This window comes from Moschus berezovskii, chromosome 1 (genome assembly GCF_049115385.1).
Source record: "Moschus berezovskii isolate FMDL1 chromosome 1, NW_MosBer_1.0, whole genome shotgun sequence".
In the NCBI taxonomy this organism is placed as follows: Eukaryota; Metazoa; Chordata; class Mammalia; order Artiodactyla; family Moschidae; genus Moschus; species Moschus berezovskii.
This window is the reverse complement of record NC_142460.1, coordinates 66,961,538-66,983,382: the sequence shown is the minus strand read 5'-3', so window position 1 is coordinate 66,983,382 and position 21,845 is coordinate 66,961,538. Positions and strand designations below refer to the sequence as shown.

The 21,845-nt window shown below is 40.9% G+C and overlaps 1 long non-coding RNA gene across 1 annotated transcript in view; it reads right to left on the bottom strand.

Annotated features, from left to right (window-relative positions):
• Nucleotides 1-1,476: 1,476 nt before the first annotated feature.
• Nucleotides 1,477-21,845, bottom strand: part of LOC148778744 (uncharacterized) — a 49,656-nt gene continuing 29,287 nt past the window's right edge. The window contains exons 2-3 of the long non-coding RNA XR_016038198.1: nucleotides 17,403-17,509; nucleotides 1,477-1,525 (exon numbers count right to left, since the gene is read on the bottom strand). This is a non-coding gene — a long non-coding RNA (uncharacterized LOC148778744). The remainder of the gene's footprint in view (nucleotides 1,526-17,402; nucleotides 17,510-21,845) is intronic.

Here is a 21,845-nt window from a genome sequence, read left to right as displayed (position 1 = left end):
TGACTCCACACATGGACATCACAAAATGGTCAATACTGAAATCAGATTGATTATAATCTTTGTAGCTAAAGATGGAGAAGCTCTATACAGTCAGCAAAAACAAGACCTGGAGCTGGCTGTGACTCAGATCTTCAGCTCCTTGTTGCAAAATTCAGGCTCAAATTGAAGAAAGTAGGGAAAAGCAAGGGGCCATTCAGGTATGACCCAAGTCAAATTCCTCATGATTACACAGTGGAGGTGACGAATAGATTCAAAGGATTAGATCTAGTAGACAGAATACCTGAAGAACTATGGATGGAGGTTTGTAACATTGTATAGGAGATGGTGACCAAAACCATCCCCAGGAAAAAGAAATGCAAGAAGGCAAAGTGGTTGTCTAAGGAGGCCTTACAAATAGCTGAGAAAAGAAGAGATGTGAAAAGCAAAGAAGAAAGGGAAAGATATACCCAAATAAGTGCAGAGTTACAGAGACTAGCAAGGAGAGAGATAAGAAAGAAAGAGATAAGATAAGAAAGCCTTCCTCAGTGATTAATGCAAAGAAATAGAGGAAAACAATAGAATGGGAAAGGCTAGAGATTAGAGATACCAAGGGAACATTTCATGCAAAGATGGGCACAAAGGACAGAAACACAGGAACCTAACAGAAGCAGATTGAGGAGGTGACATTAATATACAGAACTGTACAGAAAAGTTCTTAATGACCTGGATAAAAGATCCTATAGATATTAAAAGTAATAAAAAAGTGCTTTTTTGAACAACTTTTTGCCAGTAAATAGCATAACTTACATGAAATATACAAATATCTTGAAAAACATGTGAACAGGCCTGACATTAAGTTTTAATTACAATGTAAGTGCCTGACATTGTGCTTTTGATTGCTGAGGCATCCATTTCAAAGATATCCATCTCAAATAAACGTACTGCCAGCTGTATGACAGAACAAAACAACTAGATAAGGAACTAGTCCACTCCTACTCATGAAATACTCCTTTTATAAAGCCCTGGGTAACCTAGATAACTGACCACTTTAGTAACTCATGCATTTATTGAATTCCCACACTTATGCTTTAAATTCACCAATCAACAGTGAACTCACAATGCCCTAGACATCTTACTCTTGGACCCTAGTAAAGGCAGAGCTCCAGGTTTTCTCTCTCTCTGTCTCTAAGACCTTGCTGTGTGGCTTTCAGGCATGCTGTGTACTCTCTAGGACCTGTGAGTAATAAATCTTGTTCTTAAAAGTTCTTTGCTGAAGTGCATCCAGCATTCATAATAAAACCACAAGGGCCAGGCCAGTGACAATATTAGTAAGGATAGGGGAGGATTCTGTAAGGTTGTAGGGCTGGCGAGTGCCTTAGGGACTCCCAGCCAAGAACATCACCATCAGTAGGTTGGAAGAACACAACAACATAACTTATCAAAACTGACAAAACAAGTGAATTCACCAGTGGTCCAGTGATTAGTACTCTGCTCTTCCACAGGAGCACAGATTGGATCCTCAGTTAGGGAATTAAGATTTCATGCGCTGTGAGGTATGGCAAAAAAAGAAAAAGAAAAAAAAAACTTTTTAAGGAAAAAGCTTTTAAAAAACTAACAAAACAAATAGAAAATCTGAATATCTTATATTTGGGGTTTTTTTTAAATCAAATTTTAATTTAAAACTGCTAGGACATATGGGCTTCCCTGGTGGTTCAGATGGTGAAGAATCTGTCTGCAATACAGGAGACCTGAGTTTGATCCTTGGGTTGGGAAGATCCCCTAGAGAATGGAATGGCTACCCATTCCAGTGTTCTTGCCTGTAGAATTCCATGTACAGGATAGCCTGGCTGGCTACTGTCCATGGTGTCACAGAGTTGGACATCCCAATCCAACTCATGCATATATGAACTAACATTTTTAATAAGTAGTAAAATTAAGGAATATTCCACAAATGTTGTTGGGACAATTGATCTGGCAAATGCATTACTTTCCAATCTTACCCCAAAAAATTAAAAAAACAATTCACATTCACTTAGAAATGGACAACAGTAGTTGTTAACCGTATGTATTTGCCTGGACCACCTGGGCATCTCTCAGAACAGAAGAAAGTGGGAGATAAATTCTACAAATATTCAGGGGACTGACATATCAATTAAATTTTTAGAGGCTTGGTGGTCTAGAGCATGTTGGACATTTCCTCCAAAGTAAAGTATCGATTATTTTACTTTGTATCTCTTATCAAAAAGTACAACATATAAGGGCTTCTTCAAGTTCTGAAGGGACTATACTCCATACCTGGGATATTACCAGGCTTCCCTGGTGGTTCAGATGGTAAAGAATCCACCTGCAATGCAGGAGACCCCAGTTCAATTCCTGGTTCAGGAAGGTCCCTTGGAGAAGGGATAGGCTACCCACTTCAGAATTCTTGGGCTCTGTCGGCCCAAAGCAGGAAAGAGAAAGCTAGCAGACCCAGCCTGTGGTACAAGTGGTCCTGATTCTTGAATCATATGACCACAGCCCCTGCAGTGGAAAATCATGTATCTGATGACAACAAATTCTGCTGTTCTACTGAACCATAGTAGAGATAGAGAGCTAGTTCCTGGAACATCAGGTGAACCACCAGCTAGAACCGCTGATCATAAAGCTGTCAGACCTACAAAATCACAATAAGGTCTGAAGGCCCAGCAACAGGCCATCATGAGATGCAACTGGAACATCTGAGATTGAGCATGAAAAGGACTGGAGGGTTCAAGCAAGCTCCATGAGCAGGTAGCTAGATCAGCATTGACATCAACCACCATTGCAGGAGTTCAAACATATGGCCACATAGCAATTACTTTAAGACCAGCTTACCATGATGGTTAGTTTATGTGGCAATTTGAGTGGACCATAGGGTGTCCAGATATTTGATCAACCATTATTTGATTGTTTCTGTGAGGGTAGTTTTAGATGAGATTAACATTTAAACTGGTAGACTGAGTAAAGCAGATTGCCAACCAGAATGTGGGTGGGCCTCATGCAACCAACTAAGACCAGAATAGAACAAAAGGTTGATCCTCCCTTGCATATGGGAACGCTCCTGCCTGTTGGCGTTCAAGCTAAGGCATCCACTCTTCCTGGTTCTACAGCAACTTCTGGCCTAAATACACACATATATCACCTATTGGTTCTGTTTCTCTGGAGAACATTGACTATATATGTGAAGGCAAAATGATTAAGCTTGGTCCATGGATTGGCCAGCTCAGTATGTGGGTGTAAGCCTAAGAAGACAGTGCTTGAATTATATTCCTATTCAGTGGTGACTGTGAAAGAGAATCAGTTCAGTTCAGTTCAGTCGCTCAGTCGTGTCCGACTCTCTGCAACCCCATGAATCACAGCATGCCAGGCCTCCCTGTCCATCACCAACTCCTGGACTTCACTCAAACTCATGTCCACAGAGCCAGTGATGCCATCCAGCCATCTCATTCTCGGTCGTCCCTGTCTCCTCCTGCCCCCAATCCCTCCCAGCATCAGAGTCTTTTCGAGTGAATCAACTCGTCGCATGAGGTGACCAAAGTATTGGAGTTTCAGTTTTAGCATCAATCCTTCCAATGAACACCCAGGATTGATCTCCTCTAGAATGGACTGATTGACAAAGTTATTTGACAGTTGACATACGTTAGCTTGCACTGGCCATTCCTTGCATTGAACACATGGACAAAGTAGCCATGGTGGCAGAAATGGAGGCCTTGTATGAGCTGAAAAGCACGGGCTCCCACTTATCAAAGTTGATCCAGCTACTACTACTGCTAGATCTCCTACCTGTCAACCCTAAATCGCTGTTACAGGACTCTTAATGAGACTGTGGTAGTTTGTCTCCAGTATGGCCACCATCAATTCCTCTCTTCCCTGTATGCACATGCCATCCCCCCATCCATTGGTAGAATCCATTCCTCCTTTATCTCAGATCCAGGCTGAGCTTTAATGACTCACCAGTAGAAATACAGACATTCTGTAACTTCCAAAGCTAAGGGCAAGAAGCCTTGCAACTGTTATTGGACCTTTCAGAATGCTCTTTCCTAGAACCTTTTTTTTTTTTTTTGAGAGAAACCATCTGCCCAACAAGCAGCTTGAGATATCCACCTTGAGACAACCACTCTATGAGAAGACCAAGCTATCTACAGAGACCTGAATAACGAGACACCATGTACAAAGAGAGAGAGACAGGCAAAGGTACATGGAGACATCAGACTTCTGAGGAAAAAGCCACCTTAGAATTGAATACTCTAGCCTCAGATACTCCTGCTGAAGCCACAGGTATCAGAAACATACTAGCCAGGTGAGTCCTTCCTGACTTCTTAAACCAGGATATCAAGAGCAAAATAGAATTATTTTAAGTCACTAATTTATGGGGTGGTTTATTAAACAATAATAAAGACCAACTAGCCAACTGGTGGCAAGTTGACTGCATTAGACCCCTTCTACCTTGGAAAAGATAACAATTCATTCTGAAACTAATATGCAACTATTCAAGGTAAGGATTAGTTTCTGTTTTCAGGCCTGAAAGCTTAGAAGGTATTTGACTCACTGTCCCAGCGTCCTACATTCAGTTCAGTTCAGTTCAGTCCCTCAGTCGTGTCCGACTCTCCGCGATCCCATGAATCACAGCACGCCAGGCCTCCCTGTCCATCACCAACTCCTGGAGTTCACTCAAACTCATGTCCACAGAGTCGATGATGCCATCCAGCCATCTCATTCTCCGTCGTCCCCTTCTCCTCCCGCCCCCAACCTTTCCTAGCATCAGAGTCTTTTCCAGTGAGTCAACTCGTCGCATGAGGTGGCCAAAGTATTGGAGTTTCAGCTTTAGCATCAGTCCTTCCAATGAACAATGAACACCCAGGATTGATCTCCTTTAGAATGGACTGGTTGGATCTCCTTGCAGTCCAAGGGACTCTCAAGAGTCTTCTCCAACACCACAGTTCAAAAGCATCAATTCTTCGGCGATCAGCTTTCTTCACAGTCCAACTCTCACATCCATACATGACCACGGGAAAAACCATAGCCTTGACTAGATGGACCTTGGTTGGCAAAGTAATGTCTCTGCTTTTTAATATACTATCAAGGTTGGTCATAACTTTCCTTCCAAGGAGTAAGCGTCTTTTAATTTCCTGGCTGCAATCAGTATCTGCAGTGATTTTGGAGCCCAAAAAAATAAAGTCTGACACTGTTTCCACTGTTTTTCCATCTATTTCCCATGAAGTGATGGGACCAGATGCCATGATCTTTGTTTTCTGAATGTTGAGCTTCAAGCCAGCCTTTTCACTCTCCTCTTTCACTTTCATCAAGAGGCTTTTGAGTTCCTCTTCACTTTCTGCCATAGGGTAGTGTCATCTGCATATCTGAGGTTATTGATATTTCTCCCAGCAATCTTGATTCCAGCTTGTGCTTCTTCCAGCCCAGCGTTCCTCATGATGTACTCTGCATAGAAGTTAAATAAGCAGGGTGACAATATACAGCCTTGACGTACTCCTTTTCCTATTTGGAACCAGTCTGTTGTTCAATGTCCAGTTCTGACTGTTGCTTCCTGACCTGCATACAGATTTCTCAAGAGGCAGGTCAGGTGGTCTGGTATTCCCATCTCTTTCAGAATGTTCCACAGCTTATTGTGATCCACACAGTCAAAGGCTTTGGCATAGTCAATGAAACAGAAATAGATGCTCTTCTGGAACTCTCTTGCTTTCTCCATGATCCAGCGGATGTTGGCAATTTGATCTCTGGTGCCTCTGCCTTTTCTAAAACCTGCTTGAACATCTGGGAGTTCACGGTTCACATATTGCTGAAGCCTGACTTGGAGAATTTGGAGCATGACTTTACTAGCGTGTGAGATGAGTGCAACTGTGCGGTAGTTTGAGCATTCTTTGGCATTGCCTTTCTTTGGGATTGGAATGAAGACTGACCTTTTCCAGTCCTGTGGCCACTGCTGAGTTTTCCAAATTTGCTGGCATATTGAGTGCAGCACTTTCACAGCATCATCTTTTAGGATCTGAGATAGCTCAACTGGAATTCCATCATCTCCATTCGCTTTGTTCATAGTGATGCTTTCTAAGGCCCACTTGACTTCACATTCCAAGATGTCTGGCTCTAGGTCAGTGATCACGTTATCGTGACTATCTTGGTCGTGAAGATGTTTTTGTACAGTTCTTCTGTGTATTCTTGCCACCTCTTCTTAATATCTTCTGCTTCTGTTAGGTCCATACCATTTCTGTCCTTTATCGAGCCCAGCTTTGCATGAAATGTTCCCTTGGAATCTCTAATTTTCTTGAAGAGATCTCTTGTTTTTCCTTTTCTGTTGTTTTCCTCTATTTCTTTGCATTGATCGCTGAGGAAGGCTTTCTTATCTCTCCTTGCTATTCTTTGGAACTCTGCATTCAGATGCTTATATCTTTCCTTTTCTCCTTTGCTTTTCGCTTCTCTTCTTTTCACAGCTATTTGTAAGGCCTCCTCAGACAGCCATTTTGCTTTTTTGCATTTCTTTTCCATGGGGATGGTCTTGGTCCCTGTCTCCTGTACAATGTCACGAACCTCCGTCCAGAGTTCATCAGGCACTCTATCTATCAGCACCTCATATCAAGAGAACAACAGCAAAGGAAATACAGGAGTTGGCACATGGTTGCAAAATCTCTTAGCTCATACTGAACCAAGGAGAACTCACTAAAATGACAGATCAGAGGCAATACCTTGCAAGGATAGAATCCCATCCTTTAGAATATTGTACTTCAAAAATCATTGACCTTTATACAATTTCTAATAGATCACTAATAGGTTGAATACATGAACCCAGGAACTAAGCAGTGGAAGTAGACATGGCCCCACTTACCATCACTCCTGGTGACCCACTTGGGGAGTTTCCCCAAGTTTTTGGAGAAGCTTCCTGTTGTAACTCAAGGCTCTTTAGAGTTAGAGGTCTCAGTTCCTCAAGGAGGAACATCTCCACCAGCAGACACAGGTAAAGCCCCATTAATCTCCATAGTGCCTCTACCTCCTGAGCCCTTTAGCTTCACAATCCATGATATTGGCAGTCAATAAGAGCAGCCATTTGATGTGGGCCACCCCAGGAAGAGGATGTGACTTTGGGCAAGGTGGTTGTGTATAGTGATCTTGAGGACGACTGGCACGTAAGGGCTGAATGCTGACAGCATTCCCAGCTGTTAAATAAAATTTTCTGTCCCATAGGGGAAACTGAGCAATGCCTCATACTCTTCTTATCTACCTCATATTGTATTTGGCGAAGGTAATGGGTGGACCTTGTATTTCATATGTAGATATTCACACTTGACCTCAATAAAATTCCTGGTAGTTGTAAAAGCAAACCCAAGAGATCTTATTTAAGCCTTCATTGTACAGACTGAAAATGGTGGTGAAAAAATACAGGTTTTCAACTGACCAGTGGAGTTGGGAGATTTAAGGGTCCAGAAGCAGATCCAGACATATAAGATCAGCTAATTGACAAAGGTGACACTGCAATTTAGTAAAGAGAAAAAGGATAGTCATTTTATAAGCAATACTGGGTAAATTGGATTGCCATTTGAAAACTAATGCATTTTGATCCTTACCTCATGTTGCAAGTTAACTACACAGACTATTGATCTCAGTGTAAAGGATAAGCTTTTAGAGGAAAATAAGAAAATAAGTTGTTAAACATTTCCCAGCACGTTGATATCCTCCTCTCCTGCCTGGTCACTTTTCACCCTGCACCTCCTGGAAACTCCTTCCTCAGCTGATGAACACTGAGAAAATTGACACTGTAAGGGGGAAGACTCATAACATCTGTCGATCAATAAAATTACCTGAATTTATTCTCATACTTTCCATTTTCTCTCTCATTAAAATAAAAGCTCTACCTCTGTCCTCTCAAAAGAAAAACAAGCAAGTAAAAATGAAAACGACTTTTATTCCAAGTTCTCTCTTATGCTTCACTTTCCTGACTTGTGACTAGTAATAGATCTGGCTTCATCATAGGAGTTCAGTTCAGTTCAGCTGCTCAGTCGTGTCTGACTCTTTGAGACCCTGTGGACTGAAGCACGCCAAGCTTCCCTGTCCATCACCAACTCCCAGAGCTTGCTCAAACTCATGTCCATTGTGTCGGTGATGCCATCCAACCATCTCAGCCTCTGTCGTCCCCTTCTCCTCCTGCCTTCAATCTTTCCCAGCATCAGGGTCTTTTCCAGTGAGTCGGTTCTTTGCATCAGGTGGCCAAAGTACTGGAGTTTCAGCTTCAACATCAGTCCTTCCAATGAACATTCAGGACTGATTTCCTTCAGGATGGACTAGTTGGATCTCCTTGCAGTCCAAGAGACTCTCAAGAGTCTTCTCCAACACCACAGTTCAAAAGCATCAATTCTTTGGCACTCAGCTTTCTTTATAATCCAACTCTCACATCCATACATGACTACAGGAAAAACCATAGCTTTGACTAGATGGACCTTTGTTGGTAAAGTAATGTCTCTGCATTTTAATATGCTGTCTGGGTTGGTCATAGCTTTTCTTCCAAGGAACAAGCATCTTTTAATCTCATGGCTGCAGTCACCATCTGCAGTGATTTGGGAGCCCAAAAAAATTGAGTCTGTCACTGTTTCCACCATTTCCCCATCTATTTGCCATGAAACGATGGAGCCAGATGCCATGGTCTTAGTTTTCTGAATGTTGAATTTTAAGCCAACTTTTTCACTCTCCTCTTTCACTTTCATCAAGAGGCTCTTTAGTTCTTCACTTTCTGCCTTATGGGTGGTATCATCTGCATATCTGTGGTTATTGATATTTCTCCCATCAATCTTGATTCCAGCTTGTGTTTCATCCAGCCCAGGATTTTACATGAATTACTCTAAATGGCAACCCACTCCAGTGTTCTTGCCTGGAGAATCCCAGGGAGGGGGACCCTGGTGGGCTTCTGTCTATGGGGTCACACAGAGTCGGACACGACTGAAGTGACGCAGCAGCAGCAGCAGCAGCAGCACTCTGCATATAAGTTAAATAAGCAGGGTGACAATCTACAGCTTTGATGTACTCCTTTCCCAATTTGAAACCAGTCTGTTGTTCTATATCCAGTTCTAACTGTTGCTTCCTGACCTGCACACAGATTTGTTAAGGGGCAGGTCAGGTAGTCTGGTATTCCCATCTCTGTAAGAATTTTCCACAGTTTGTTGTGATCCACACAGTCAAAGGCTTTGGCATAGTCAATAAATCAGAAGTAGATGTTTTTCTGTAATTCTCTTGCTTTTTCGATGATCCAACAGATGTTGGCAATCTGATCTCTGGTTCCTCTGCCTTGTCTAAATCCAGCTTGAACATTTGGAAGTTCACAGTTCACATATTGCTGAAGCCCGGCTTAGAGAATTTTGAGCATTACACTTTTCTAGCACGTGAGATGAGTGCAATTGTGCGGTAGTTTGAGCATTCTTTGGCATTTCCTTTCTTTTGGATTGGAATGAAAACTGACCTTTTCCAGTCCTGTGGCTACTGCTGAGTTTTCCAGATTTGCTGGCATATTGAGTGCAGCACTTTCACAGCATCATCTTTTAGGATCTGAGATAGCTCAACTGGAATTCCATCACCTCCACTAGCTTTGTACATCATAGGAGTAGGTAGTATTAAATTAGTGATGATAAAAGTAGTTAAAATATTGACCGGGTCATGACAAGCACTAAATAAATGTTAGTCACTACTCTACCCAGCAGGATATCTTGAAGAAGTTGACTTTACTTATAGTCTTCACTTTCTCACCTCTCATTCACTCTTAAAATCAATAGCATTGCACCCATGTAAAAACTTCTCTAAAGTCTTCCCATTGTTATGTGTGATAAACTTTCAGTCCCCTACCATGTAATCTAGTAGACTTTTCCTTTGTGATCTGGCCCCTGGTCATCTCATGTTTTCTCTTAATACTTCCCTTCTGTTAAATCACTATGTGCTGTGCTGTGCTCAGTCTCTTAGTTGTGTCCGACTTTGTGACCCCATGGAGCCCGCCAGGCTCATCTGTCCATGGCATTCTCCAGGCAAGAAAACTGGAGTGGGTTGCCATTGCCCTCCTCCAGGGGATCTTCCCAACCCAGGGATCAAACGCAGGCCTCTCACATAGCAGGTAGATTCTTTGCCATCTGAACCAGCAGGGAAGCCCAAGAATACTGGAGTGGGTAGCCTATCCCTTCTCCAGGGAATCTTCCTGATCCAGGAACTGAACCGGGGTCTCCTGCATTGCAGGCAGACTCTTTACCAGCTGAGCTACCAAGGAAGCCTATTCAATCACTATGCCTCAGATGAAATGATCTTTTTTCTCTTCCTCCAATATCCCAAGGTCATTCCTGCCTTTGCAATTGTTGCTTTATTTTTTATTTGCCTCCCTCCATAAGTTACCATGAAAGTAGACATCAGGTCTGTTTTTTCATCCATCGATTCTCAAACACCCAGTGAATAATTTCTGTTACATAGTAAGTCCTCAAAAAAATGTGTGTCGACATCAAGAATTAGTTAATGAAAAACCCATTCTAACCTGACTTCCTTCTTTTTCATGTTTCCAAATCCAGGAGACACATCTTTTCACACTTTAATGCTATTTTCCCCGTGAGTCCACAGTTCACTCCATGAAACTCTCTTCCTTGGTTTTTATGAGACCACTGTTTTCATGATTTTTGGTTGACTCTATTGTTTTTGCCTGTTAAATATTCTATGCAGGCTCCTTATCCCCTCTATATATCTAAATTTTGAGTGTGTCAGGCATGGCTGAATCATGGGAATAATTTCTCCCTAGGTGACCCAGGTCATCTGCACCAAACCTGATACATTGCCTTGGTATAAAAATTGCTGTGAACAAATCTGTTAGAGGGTGGGGAAGAATTCTGGCATTTTTCCCTCCCAAATGGAATTTTTGGTTAGACACCTGAATCTACAGAATAGGTAAGATGATTTCTTCATGTGTAAAATGGAAGACAGAGAAATCCCTTATCAATTCACAGCCTTGACTTTGAAGCTTTGTGATATTCTCAGGCTCTGGTTATCTGCCTCTTGTAGTCGCAAACAGATAGACACAACTGAGTGACTAAGCACAGCACAGCCTGAATGTTGCTTCTTGTCTCTGCCCAGGCTTGTCACCTGCTCTTCCCTCAATCTGTCACATGCCCACTCCCAGCACCTTTGTTCTCACACCACACCCTCTCTGTACCTCCAATTTGTAGCAGCTGTCATTTGCTCTCTGCAGGCACATACAGACGGGATTGGACGACAAGGCAACCATGTGTGAGAAGAGGAAGCGCAATGAACCTCTGTGCATTTTATCACACAGTCACAGATCACCTCCCTGAAAGGATTTAACTCAACGTAGTTTCTCTCATTTGTCTGCCACTTCTGCACACTCCCTTTCAGAGTCACTGTACCCTTCCTGCAGAGGCCAGAGACTAGACTTGCCACAGAAGTACAATGTCTGAAATGTGAATAAAGGACCAACAGAAACAAATAAGAACATCTATTTATTATTTTCTTTTTCTGGCCAATTCGAACACTATTTAATCTGCATGAATCAGGGCCATGTTTTTAAAAGGGCATCACCTTAAAACACAGAAAGGGGATTAAAGACCATCCTTTCAGATGAAAATATCTGACTAGATGTTAACAGGCAGAGAACTCTACAGCTGCTAAGTCTTCCAAACATTTTTGCTTAGTAATAGATGTATCATTCCCTTTGCCTGATATCCTCCCTTTGTTGGTAGAGTCAACAAAAGGAGGGGCACGGGAGTCAAGAAGGAAAACTAACCGAGTTATTCTTGATCCAGGTACTTGACTGGGTAGATGTATCTGTCAGAATTCGGGAGCTGATCACCAGTGGCTTGATATGCCTTCACCAGAAGAACCTGCCAACACCTTTAGGACTTCTAATTTTAGAAAATAATTGGTAGCAACAAACAACTATGACCTGAATTATTTTACTCATAAAATAACTCCCACTCATCATTTGTTCCAACTTATTCTGAACCAGCTCAGCAGAAAGAAATGCTAAATTATTTGCAAGTTCTGTGTGTACCTCGCTCACCTCCTGAAATTGAGGCTGTAGCCTTATTTGTTTTTTACTTTTTATTCTCCTACTTCAGCACTAGTGCAAGGAGGGATTGTTTTATGGTTTATTTTTCCAGAGGGATAATGCAAGGTCATGCTGCACCAGTTCCTAACGGAAAAATCAAGGCCAATAATATACACAAGATATAAGCCTCATAACCCCCTAAAAACTGATAAAAATAACTAGAGAAATGGCAATAAACCTGATTTAAACAAATTTGCCGAAGATGAAAATTGGGTAAAGGAGGGGTGACTAGTTTAACTTAGTAAAGGAAAGAACTCTAAATTCCCATAGTGAGGACAACAAAGAAAAGCAAGTTTATCCACTCTACACATTAGAATTTCTGGTTTGATAGTCAGTCTTCCCCAACAAATCCATAAACTCCTACTCAAGAGCAGGATAGAGTCTATCTTCATTCAGATTTTACTCCCAGAACCTAATAAAATGCTTGGCTGATAATTAGGGCTCAAAAAGTATTTATGAGTAAAAAAGAGTGACTATATTACCTTGTTAAAGTATCTACTGGAAGACCTATTTACCTAATTCAGCTTTTAAAATCATATTCTATGGTCAAAATTCTCCTTAGGGAGCTAGCTTAACACAGCGCTTTATAATTTAGACAGAATCCATGAAATGAACTAGCAAGAGACAACAAAGAGATGGTTTTCTTTCACTGCTATAATAAATTACTGTAAACTCAGTGCCTTAAAACAACATAATTTATTATCGTACCGTTCTAGAGGTCAACCATGTTTCTTTCTGGAAGCTCATTTCCTTGGACATTCCAGTCTCTAAAGGCTGCCCACATTCCCTGGCTGGCAGCCCTCTCCCTCCACTTCCAAAGCCAGCAACAGTGGATGGGTCCTTCTCACAGTATATCACTCTGATCCTTGTTCTATCATCACATCTCTCTCTGACCCAACTATGAAAGTTTCTCAGCTTTTAAAGGCATGTGTGATTAGGTTGGACCTCCTGGATAATCAAGCTTAATCTCTCATGTCAAGTGATACAGTCATATATATATATATATGAATTAACAAAAGCAGTTCCCATCTTTTGGCATTATTTTGAGAGAGGGATAACTTAGGTATGGCATTGGGTTTTTTTTTTTTCCTAGAAAAAAATTTTTAAAAAAAGATCCTTACCTTAATCATATAAGCAATGGGTAAAGTAATATAATCCACAGTTTTCAGATAAGGCTATCTTTGGGGAGATTTTTTTGCCCACCACAAATGTCTTCAAGTACCACTGGACTATATTGGGCCTATGCCCTCAGCACCTCTTAGAAGGGTCCTGTTTCCCTGAAACAAGACCAGTGTTAGCCATACTCAGCTGGGAAGGAAAATCCCTCCATAAATTGTATCAATAAAATACCACCTCAAGGCAAGCTCCCAAATGTCCCCTCTTCTAATGAGACTTAATCTGGCTTTAGTCATGTCTCTCACAGGGATCACCTGACTGATGGCTTACATCAAGCTACATCAAGCTGATCCATTTTTCTTTTTCAGAGAGACAAATGTACTAACCATGCAAAAAGAAAAATGTAAATTAGCCCTCAAAAGAAATCCTTTCAGTTCATGTTTCAACAGAATAGTATCTTTCCACAGCTAAAGGTCATTCATCAATCTAGTTTTTGTTAGATGGTTTTGGGGTTTTTTTTGTCAATTTGGTAATGGGGTTTTTTCCCCCTCACTTCCCCACTTTGCTTTTCTCTTCTCCCATCACTGGAATGGGTGAATGACCTTTCTTTTTCATCTTGTATTTGTCCAAATCCAACTACTCCTGACAGTAAATTCATCCTCCTTCACAACCCAGTCTTCCTCGCCTTCTGTATTTCACAGCACCTGTTCTCAGGAGACTGTTCAGACAAGCACTGATTGGCTGAGTTATTATTACCATTCATTCCAAGACCATTGGACACCCATAGTCGAGAGAGGGTCCAAGGCATATATTAGCATGAACCTCTGAAGAAAGGACAGCAGAATGTTTTTCAAACAGCTATAGACTTCATTTGAGATTTGATTATTTATTACAAATGAAGAGGTTCTTATTTTGATTCTCTGAGACTTGAGTGTAGGAGCACACATTAGATTTCTTCAAAATGCATCATTCCTATACTATGCTGTAGCTATGCTGTAGCTCAACCTTCTCTGAAACTAACACCTCAAGTAACCATATGATTAAACTGATATTTTCAGGGGAAGGGGAGTGTGTGATTCAAGAATGAAACCTATACTTGCTATACTAATTTCCCCAGGTTATCAGAATTATGAAATGCTGCCAGTTGGAAACTTCCATTTCCCAGCACTTGAGAAACGTTTGAAATATGGGACAAATCCTCCTACCAGGAACTTTTGCTAAGGTGTTATTTAAAATTCCAAACTATCACGGAAATGAGACATTAAGTCTGATTCCCCAACACCTTCCACATTTGTGTTTGCCACATCTTCACTGGTAGCTGGCCCACTCTTTCCATAAATACCCTCCTGCATGGCATACACTCAGCCTTGAAGGTGGTCGGAGAATCCTCCCTAAGCCTCATAGCTATACCACCATCTCTTCTCTCTGCTATCACTGACGTTGACTGCCATTGCTCAGTTCAGTTCAGTTCAGTCGTTCAGTCATGTCCAACTCTCCGCAACCCCATGAATCAGGCACGCCAGGCCTCCCTGTCCATCACCAACTCCCGGAGCTCACTCAAACTCATGTCCACAGGGTCGGTGATGCCATCCAGCCATCTCATTCTCTGTCGTCCCCTTCTCCTCCCGCCCCCAACCTTTCCTAGCATCAGAGTCTTTTCCAGTGAGTCAACTCGTCGCATGAGGTGGCCAAAGTATTGCAGCTTCAGCTTTAGCATCAGTCCTTCCAATGAACACACAGGATTGATCTCCTTTAGAATGGACTGGTTGGATCTCCTTGCAGTTTAAGGGACTCTCAAGAGTCTTCTCCAACACCACAGTTCAAAAGCATCAATTCTACGGCGATCAGCTTTCTTCACAGTCCAACTCTCACATCCATACATGACCACGGGAAAAACCATAGCCTTGACTAGACGGACCTTGGTTGGCAAAGTAATGTCTCTGCTTTTCAATATATTATCAAGGTTGATCATAACTTTCCTTCCAAGGAATAAGCGTCTTTTAATTTCAGGGCTGCAATCAGTATCTGCAGTGATTTTGGAGCCCAAAAAAATAAAGTCTGACACTGTTTCCACTGTTTTTCCATCTATTTCCCATGAAGTGATGAGACCAGATGCCATGATCTTTGTTTTCTGAATGTTGAGCTTCAAGCCAACCTTTTCACTCTCCTCTTTCACTTTCATCAAGAGGCTTTTGAGGTCCTCTTCACTTTCTGCCATAAGGGTAGTGTCATCAGCATATCTGAGATTATTGATATTTCTCCCAGCAATCTTGATTCCGGCTTGTGCTTCTTCCAGCCCAGCATTCCTCATGATATACTCTGCATATAAGTTAAATAAGCAAGGTGACAATATACAGCTTTGACGCACTCCTTTTCCTATTTGGAACCAGTCTGTTGTTCCATGTCCAGTTCTGACTGTTTCATACAGGTTTCTCAAGAGGCAGGTCAGGTGGTCTGGTATTCCCATCTCTTTCAGAATGTTCCACAGCTTATTGTGATCCACACAGTCAAAGGCTTTGGCATAGTCAATGAAGCAGAAATAGATGCTCTTCTGGAACTCTCTTGCTTTCTCCATGATCCAGCGATGTTGGCAATTTGATCTCCGGTGCCTCTGCCTTTTCTAAAACCTGCTTGAACATCTGGAAGTTCATGGTTCACATATTGCTGAAGCCTGGCTTGGAGAATTTGGAGCATGACTTTACTAGCGTGTGAGATGAGTGCAATTGTGCGGTATTTTGAGCATTCTTTGGCATTGCCTTTCTTTGGGATTGGAATGAAGACTGACCTTTCCCAGTCCTGTGGCCACTGCTGAGTTTTCCAAATTTGCTGGCATATTGAGTGCAGCACTTTCACAGCATCATCTTTCAGGATTTGAAATAGCTCAACTGGAATTCCATCACCTCCATTGCTCAGGTTTTCACTTTTTTTTCCTTCTCAGGAGGGAGACAAGTCACCTACTAACCCTTCCTTGCCATTCTTCCTTTCCACTGGAAGCCCTCATCACCTGTATTTCTTTCACTGTGACCATGAAAAGGGTAATTTATTCATGAGTCCTTTAAATGATAATTACAATTTTGTTTCTCTTCCATCCTCCCACCTAAGGATGTGTACTTCTTGCTTTTATCAATTTCTTTCTGTGTTATTTCAACACTGCTTTTTTGATTCATGGTCTCCTTTTCCCTTCACATTTCTTAAATCCATGCCTGTGAGTTTATGCAGGTATTACTGTAGCATTACACCATAAATAGTAATAGGCATAAAATTCATACTGACAAATACAAGGATTCATTTTCTGTAACTGTTATACAGATAACACAGAGAAAACAGAACAAAAAAGGCTAGTACTTTGACTTCTGAGCAACAACTAGGGCACCTCTGGAGTCAGTCAGGAGCCTATCTTACTCATAATTGGCTTGCAATATTTTAAATAATGAATATGGTAGTGCCTTTATGAGTTCAATGCAATGCAGATCTAAAAAGCTATAAATCATCACAAATATCTCCACCTTCTTTATTCATTTGGGGATTCTTGGTTTGAAACCTTTAGCATGAGTCATAAAACCAAAACAAATTTTAGAATAAAAGCAAAATTTTTTTTAAAAAAAGCAAATTGTTTACTGTTATAAAATTTCTAGGAACTAAGTGTTTGATAATCTACAGTGCTTACCACTGTGCCTATCACATAATGAGCTCTCAGTGGATGACTCTTGAATGGACAGATATACTAATGAATTCACAGTGTGGAAAGAAAAGGAGAGAGGCTAACTTCAAAAAAATGTACCTGAAAGTTCATCCATTACTTCAATGTCAAGACATGTATGCTATTTCACAAATGAGTGACACGCATTTTGAAAAGATGTTGATAACTGAGTGTGCTGCTGCTGCTGCTAAGTCACTTCAGTCGTGTCCGACTCTGTGTGACCCCACAGACGGAAGCCCACCAGGCTCCCCCGTCCCTGGGATTCTCCAGGCAAGAACACTGGAGTGGGTTGCCATTTCCTTCTCCAAGGTGTGAAAGTGAAAAGTGAAAGTGAAGTCACTCAGTCGTGTCCGACCTTTAGCGACCCCATGGACTGCAGCCTACCAGGCTCCTCCATCCATGGGATTTTCTAGGCAAGAGTACTGGAGTGGCTTGCCATTGCCTTCTCCGTAACTGAGTGTAGATCAAGGTAAAACCCAGTAGTGAGTAAGAGTGACACACCTCCATGCTGTTTGGCTTCATTTTTCTTCTGCCAGTCACAGCTCCCAACCTTCCTGTCAGAATTCATTTTGCTTCCTTATTGAAACCAATATTCATAGTCGAGGTAACTGCAAGGAAAAACATGAACAGAGAAAGCTAATACTTTGTATTCATTCCTCTTGAAGACAGCTCACAAGTTAGTTCTTTTCCTTTTACCTCCACAACTCTACATCCTTCATTCGCCCAGTTTCTTTCTCATCCTGCCTTCAGAAAATTTTTCCCACCCTGCCTTGGAGAAATATATAACCCTTTGATGAATGGAATACTAATGAGGCAAGGTAAGAACAACTTCAATTCTTTATAGGATAACATAATTCTTTTTTCAGATTCATAAATTCTCTCAACCACATAGAACCAGCAAAGCCAAAGAGACTCAAGATTCTGCATTAACTGAGAGACTAGCCCTCCTCTAGAGTGGCAAGTCCAAATTTTGGTCAATTCTGGGTCATTTCCATTCTTGGTAAAGCAAACGAATTTGTTTGGCACAGCTGTCCAGGGACTGCTCTGTGGAAAACATAGTGGGTATAGTTTGACCTAGGATTCCAGATTCAAGCAATTGAATCCGACTTTTTTTAATTGGAGTATAGTTGCTTTACAATGTTGTGTTAGTTTCTGCTCTACAGCAAAGTGAATCCACCACACATATACACATATCCCGTCTTCCTTGGATTCCCTTCTCATCTAGGTCACCACAGAGCAATGAGCAGTTCTTATGCTATATAGTAGGTTCTTATTAGTTATCTGTTTTATACATAGCACTGTATACATGCAAATCCCCATCTCCCAATCCATCCCACTCTTCTTCCTCCCTTGGTATCCATACAGTTGTTCTCTATATCTATGTCTCTATTTCTGCTTTGCAAATAAGTTCATCTATATCATTTTTACATATATACAATGGAATATTCAGTTCAGTTCAGTTCAGTCACTCAGTTGTGTCCGACTCCTTGCGACCCCATGAATCACAGCACGCCAGTCCTCCCTGTCCATCACCAACTCCTGGAGGTCACACAAACTCATGTCCATCGAGTTGGTGATGCCATCCAGCCATCTCATCCTCTGTCGTCCCCTTCTCCTCCTGCCCCCAATCCCTCCCAGCATCAGACTCTTTTCCAATGAGTCAACTTGTCGCATGAGGTGGCCAAAGTATTGGAGTTTCAGTTTCAGCATCAGTCCTTCCAATGAACACCCAGGACTGATCTACTTTAGAATGGATCTTCTTGCAATCCAAGGTTGGCTCTCCTTGTAATCCAAGGGACTCTCAAGAGTCTTCTCCAATACCACAGTTCAAAAGCACCAATTATCCAGCCATAAAAAGGAATGACATTGTGTCATTTGAAGAGATGTGAATGAATCTAGAGACTATCATACAGAGTGAAGTCAGAAAGAAAAAAAAAAAAATGTATTAACTCATTTAAGTGAATCCTGCTTTTGGATTTAAAATAATCTCTGTTCACAACCAAAAGGAATGGTTGGGGGTTGGGGGTGAGTAAGAATACAACATTATTATCTTTGCTTCAAATTGTGCCTGGGTTAGACCCAGATCCATATAAGACACTCAGAATATGTTACAGTATCCCAGTTTTTATCATATCAATTTCACAACATTTATTGCTTCATCATATACCATAAGGATAAAAATATGAGAGGAAATCAACTGCTGGCTTATTCCTTAGTCAAAAAACTATGCATTACTGTAGACCCCATCTTGCCCTCTCATTAAACTACTTACTTTAATAATGTAGGAATGATAAATGGACATTTTTTAAATGTCAATTGGGATGAAGATAGATTATTTCAGTTTATAGTTTATCAATTCCAACTTATCCAAGAACTAGAAACTAGAATACGTATATAGACTTTGAGCATCAGCAAATCGACCTCACAGATTGTTAATGGCAGTTTTATATAGTCTAGTTGAATACTTAAAACATTATAGTAAGAGAAAGTAATTGTCCCTGTAATCAAAGTGAAATCACTAGTATTTGATTTGGAAGAGAAAGGTTCAAAGGTAGCTACTGATCCCATGCTGAGAGTTAAGATGTTCAGTGTGTGAAGCACCTGCTTTTCCTCATCTCACATCACTCATGTACCCAGAATTCTTGACCTCTTTGGCCATGAGAGTCATCTACCCAACTTCTACCAGCTTCTCTTTGTCTGGAAAGAAAGCTACCCACAGAGCCTCTCTCATAGTCTACTTCAAAGATAAAAGGATGAAATTTGTCCCAGGAGGCCAGTCTTTATTCTAGGCCAGGAATACCCACATATAATTTGGTTTCCAAATCAGCACTTTGCCCCAGTGTCTACATGCCCGTTGATTGTTCCTGACTTCTATTCTTCAGATCTGATGCAGCCTCATGTGCCCTTAGGTGGTGGATTATTCTACCTTTGCTACAGCTGGAATCTTTCAGAACGTTAAGCCAAACCTGGCCTACTGGGTTATTGTTCATGGAAAGCAAACATTACATCTCTGAAGGCAAAAGTTATAAGCCATTTTCTAAAAGCTGAATAAAGGGAGGAAGAAGATCAACCTATACTAGATCACTGTGAGACTGATCTCCTCAGATTTTGGGAAATGCTCCACGTCTGTGTGGAAGTCAGTCTTTATTTGTCACACCTAATGCAATTATCATGAGAAAGAAGTAAAAGTGATAACACATTCCTCTCGTTTTCAAAGTAGATGCCCCAGAATTCTCTTTCACATGCTACTCCCAACTCTCTGTGGTCAGCTAAAAAATTTTTAGGTCTACTCTTAAATAGAAAGCATATAGTTCTCCACAATACTTTAGGTATGAATTTATATTTGCAAATATATTTAGTCCTTCATTGGTTTACTGCACATACAATCCTCATCAGAAAAGTTCTACTAGAGTTAAATGCATTCAAATATTTACTGTAACTTTTCTCTTCTTTGTCTAACTCAAATCCAGCCTGCTATACCATAATCCCATTTCCATTTTCTGCCTTCTCATTTCATTTAGCATCAGCACAAGAGAGATCAAGTATTTATCTGAAATTTGCATGAGGCTGCTTCACCCAGGTATTTAATTCATTTCTTATGCCCAACATTGATAGGACAGTGAGCCAACTCAATATGGAATTTGAGAAACCTGTACTGGTGACCTGACAGCTGCTTTTATAACATGTTCCATCTCCTCCTTATCAAGTCCACCTCGTTGCGAGCCTACCCAGAATTCAGATTCTCCCAAACCTAGTAGGAAGAGTTAAAGTTAAGTATGTTGATTACATTAGAGCAGACTCAACTAGGAGTTCTTGCTTTGCACTGTAGGCTATGGAGGGCAACAGTTTCACAGTGAAGATGATGTTTGAAGAGGATACATCGAGCAGTAGGAAGATTAGTCGAGACTATTATTTAAGAACATGAGACTCGGAGGGTGGCAATGAAAATTAAAGAGAAAGAAAACAAAGGAAAGAACTATATAAAATAAGGTTTGCTAGAACAAGGTATTAAATGTATATAGAGACTAAAAGATAATCTATCAATTCCAGACTTAGAAATATAAAATTAGGAGCAAATTGAGAAAACTTTTGTAATTGACATATAGTTGATTGGCAATACTGTGTTAGGTTCAGAGCTAAGCAAAGTGATTTAGTTATATACATTTTTCAGATTATTTTCTATATAGGTAATTACAAAATATTGAGTATAGTTCTTTTTGCTATATATATATTAGGTTGCTGCAAACATAACAGTTTTGAACTCTAAATTTTAAATCATTATCAGTTCAGTTCAGTCGCTCAGTGGGCATTTGCCTTGGGAATCCAGGCAGCTTGCTTTGGGGTCCCTGCAATTACTCTCCAGACATGAGAATCTTTGGGGATTTGGGGGGATGGGCTGATTAATTAGTTTGTTGGTCAAGTTCTGTTTTACTTTGGTTTTTTTTTGTTTTTGTTTTTTTCCACAGAAAGAGAATTTTCTTAACAGGCCAGTTAGAGCAATAAATACTGGACATCTGTGTCCTGAGGAATGGACAGCTCATATATAGGAAACATCAAACCTATGAACAAGACACATGATGCCAACAGACATATATTGCAGGTGACATTGTGTGAGGCTAATAGGTCAGAACCACAATAAACAGACCAAAGCAAAATGTCACCGAGCCCAGACAAGGGAAGACAGTCAAGCACATCTGGGGACCGAGGTAAGTTCATGTGTAGAAAGACTGGAAATGATTTGACAGAAAGTAAGCCAAGAGAGTTTCCATGATCTCGTAGCAATGTTTGAAGCAGTGCTCAAATCTTCTGGTATAAGGATCTTGGTGGTTAATAGAGCTAACTCATAGCACCCCTAAGGATAACAGTTGGTTTTTTGTTTTTTTTTTAAGTCTGTGTCTTCTTCAGCTTTCCTCCATGTGTTCCTTGTACTAACACTTGCTTGTC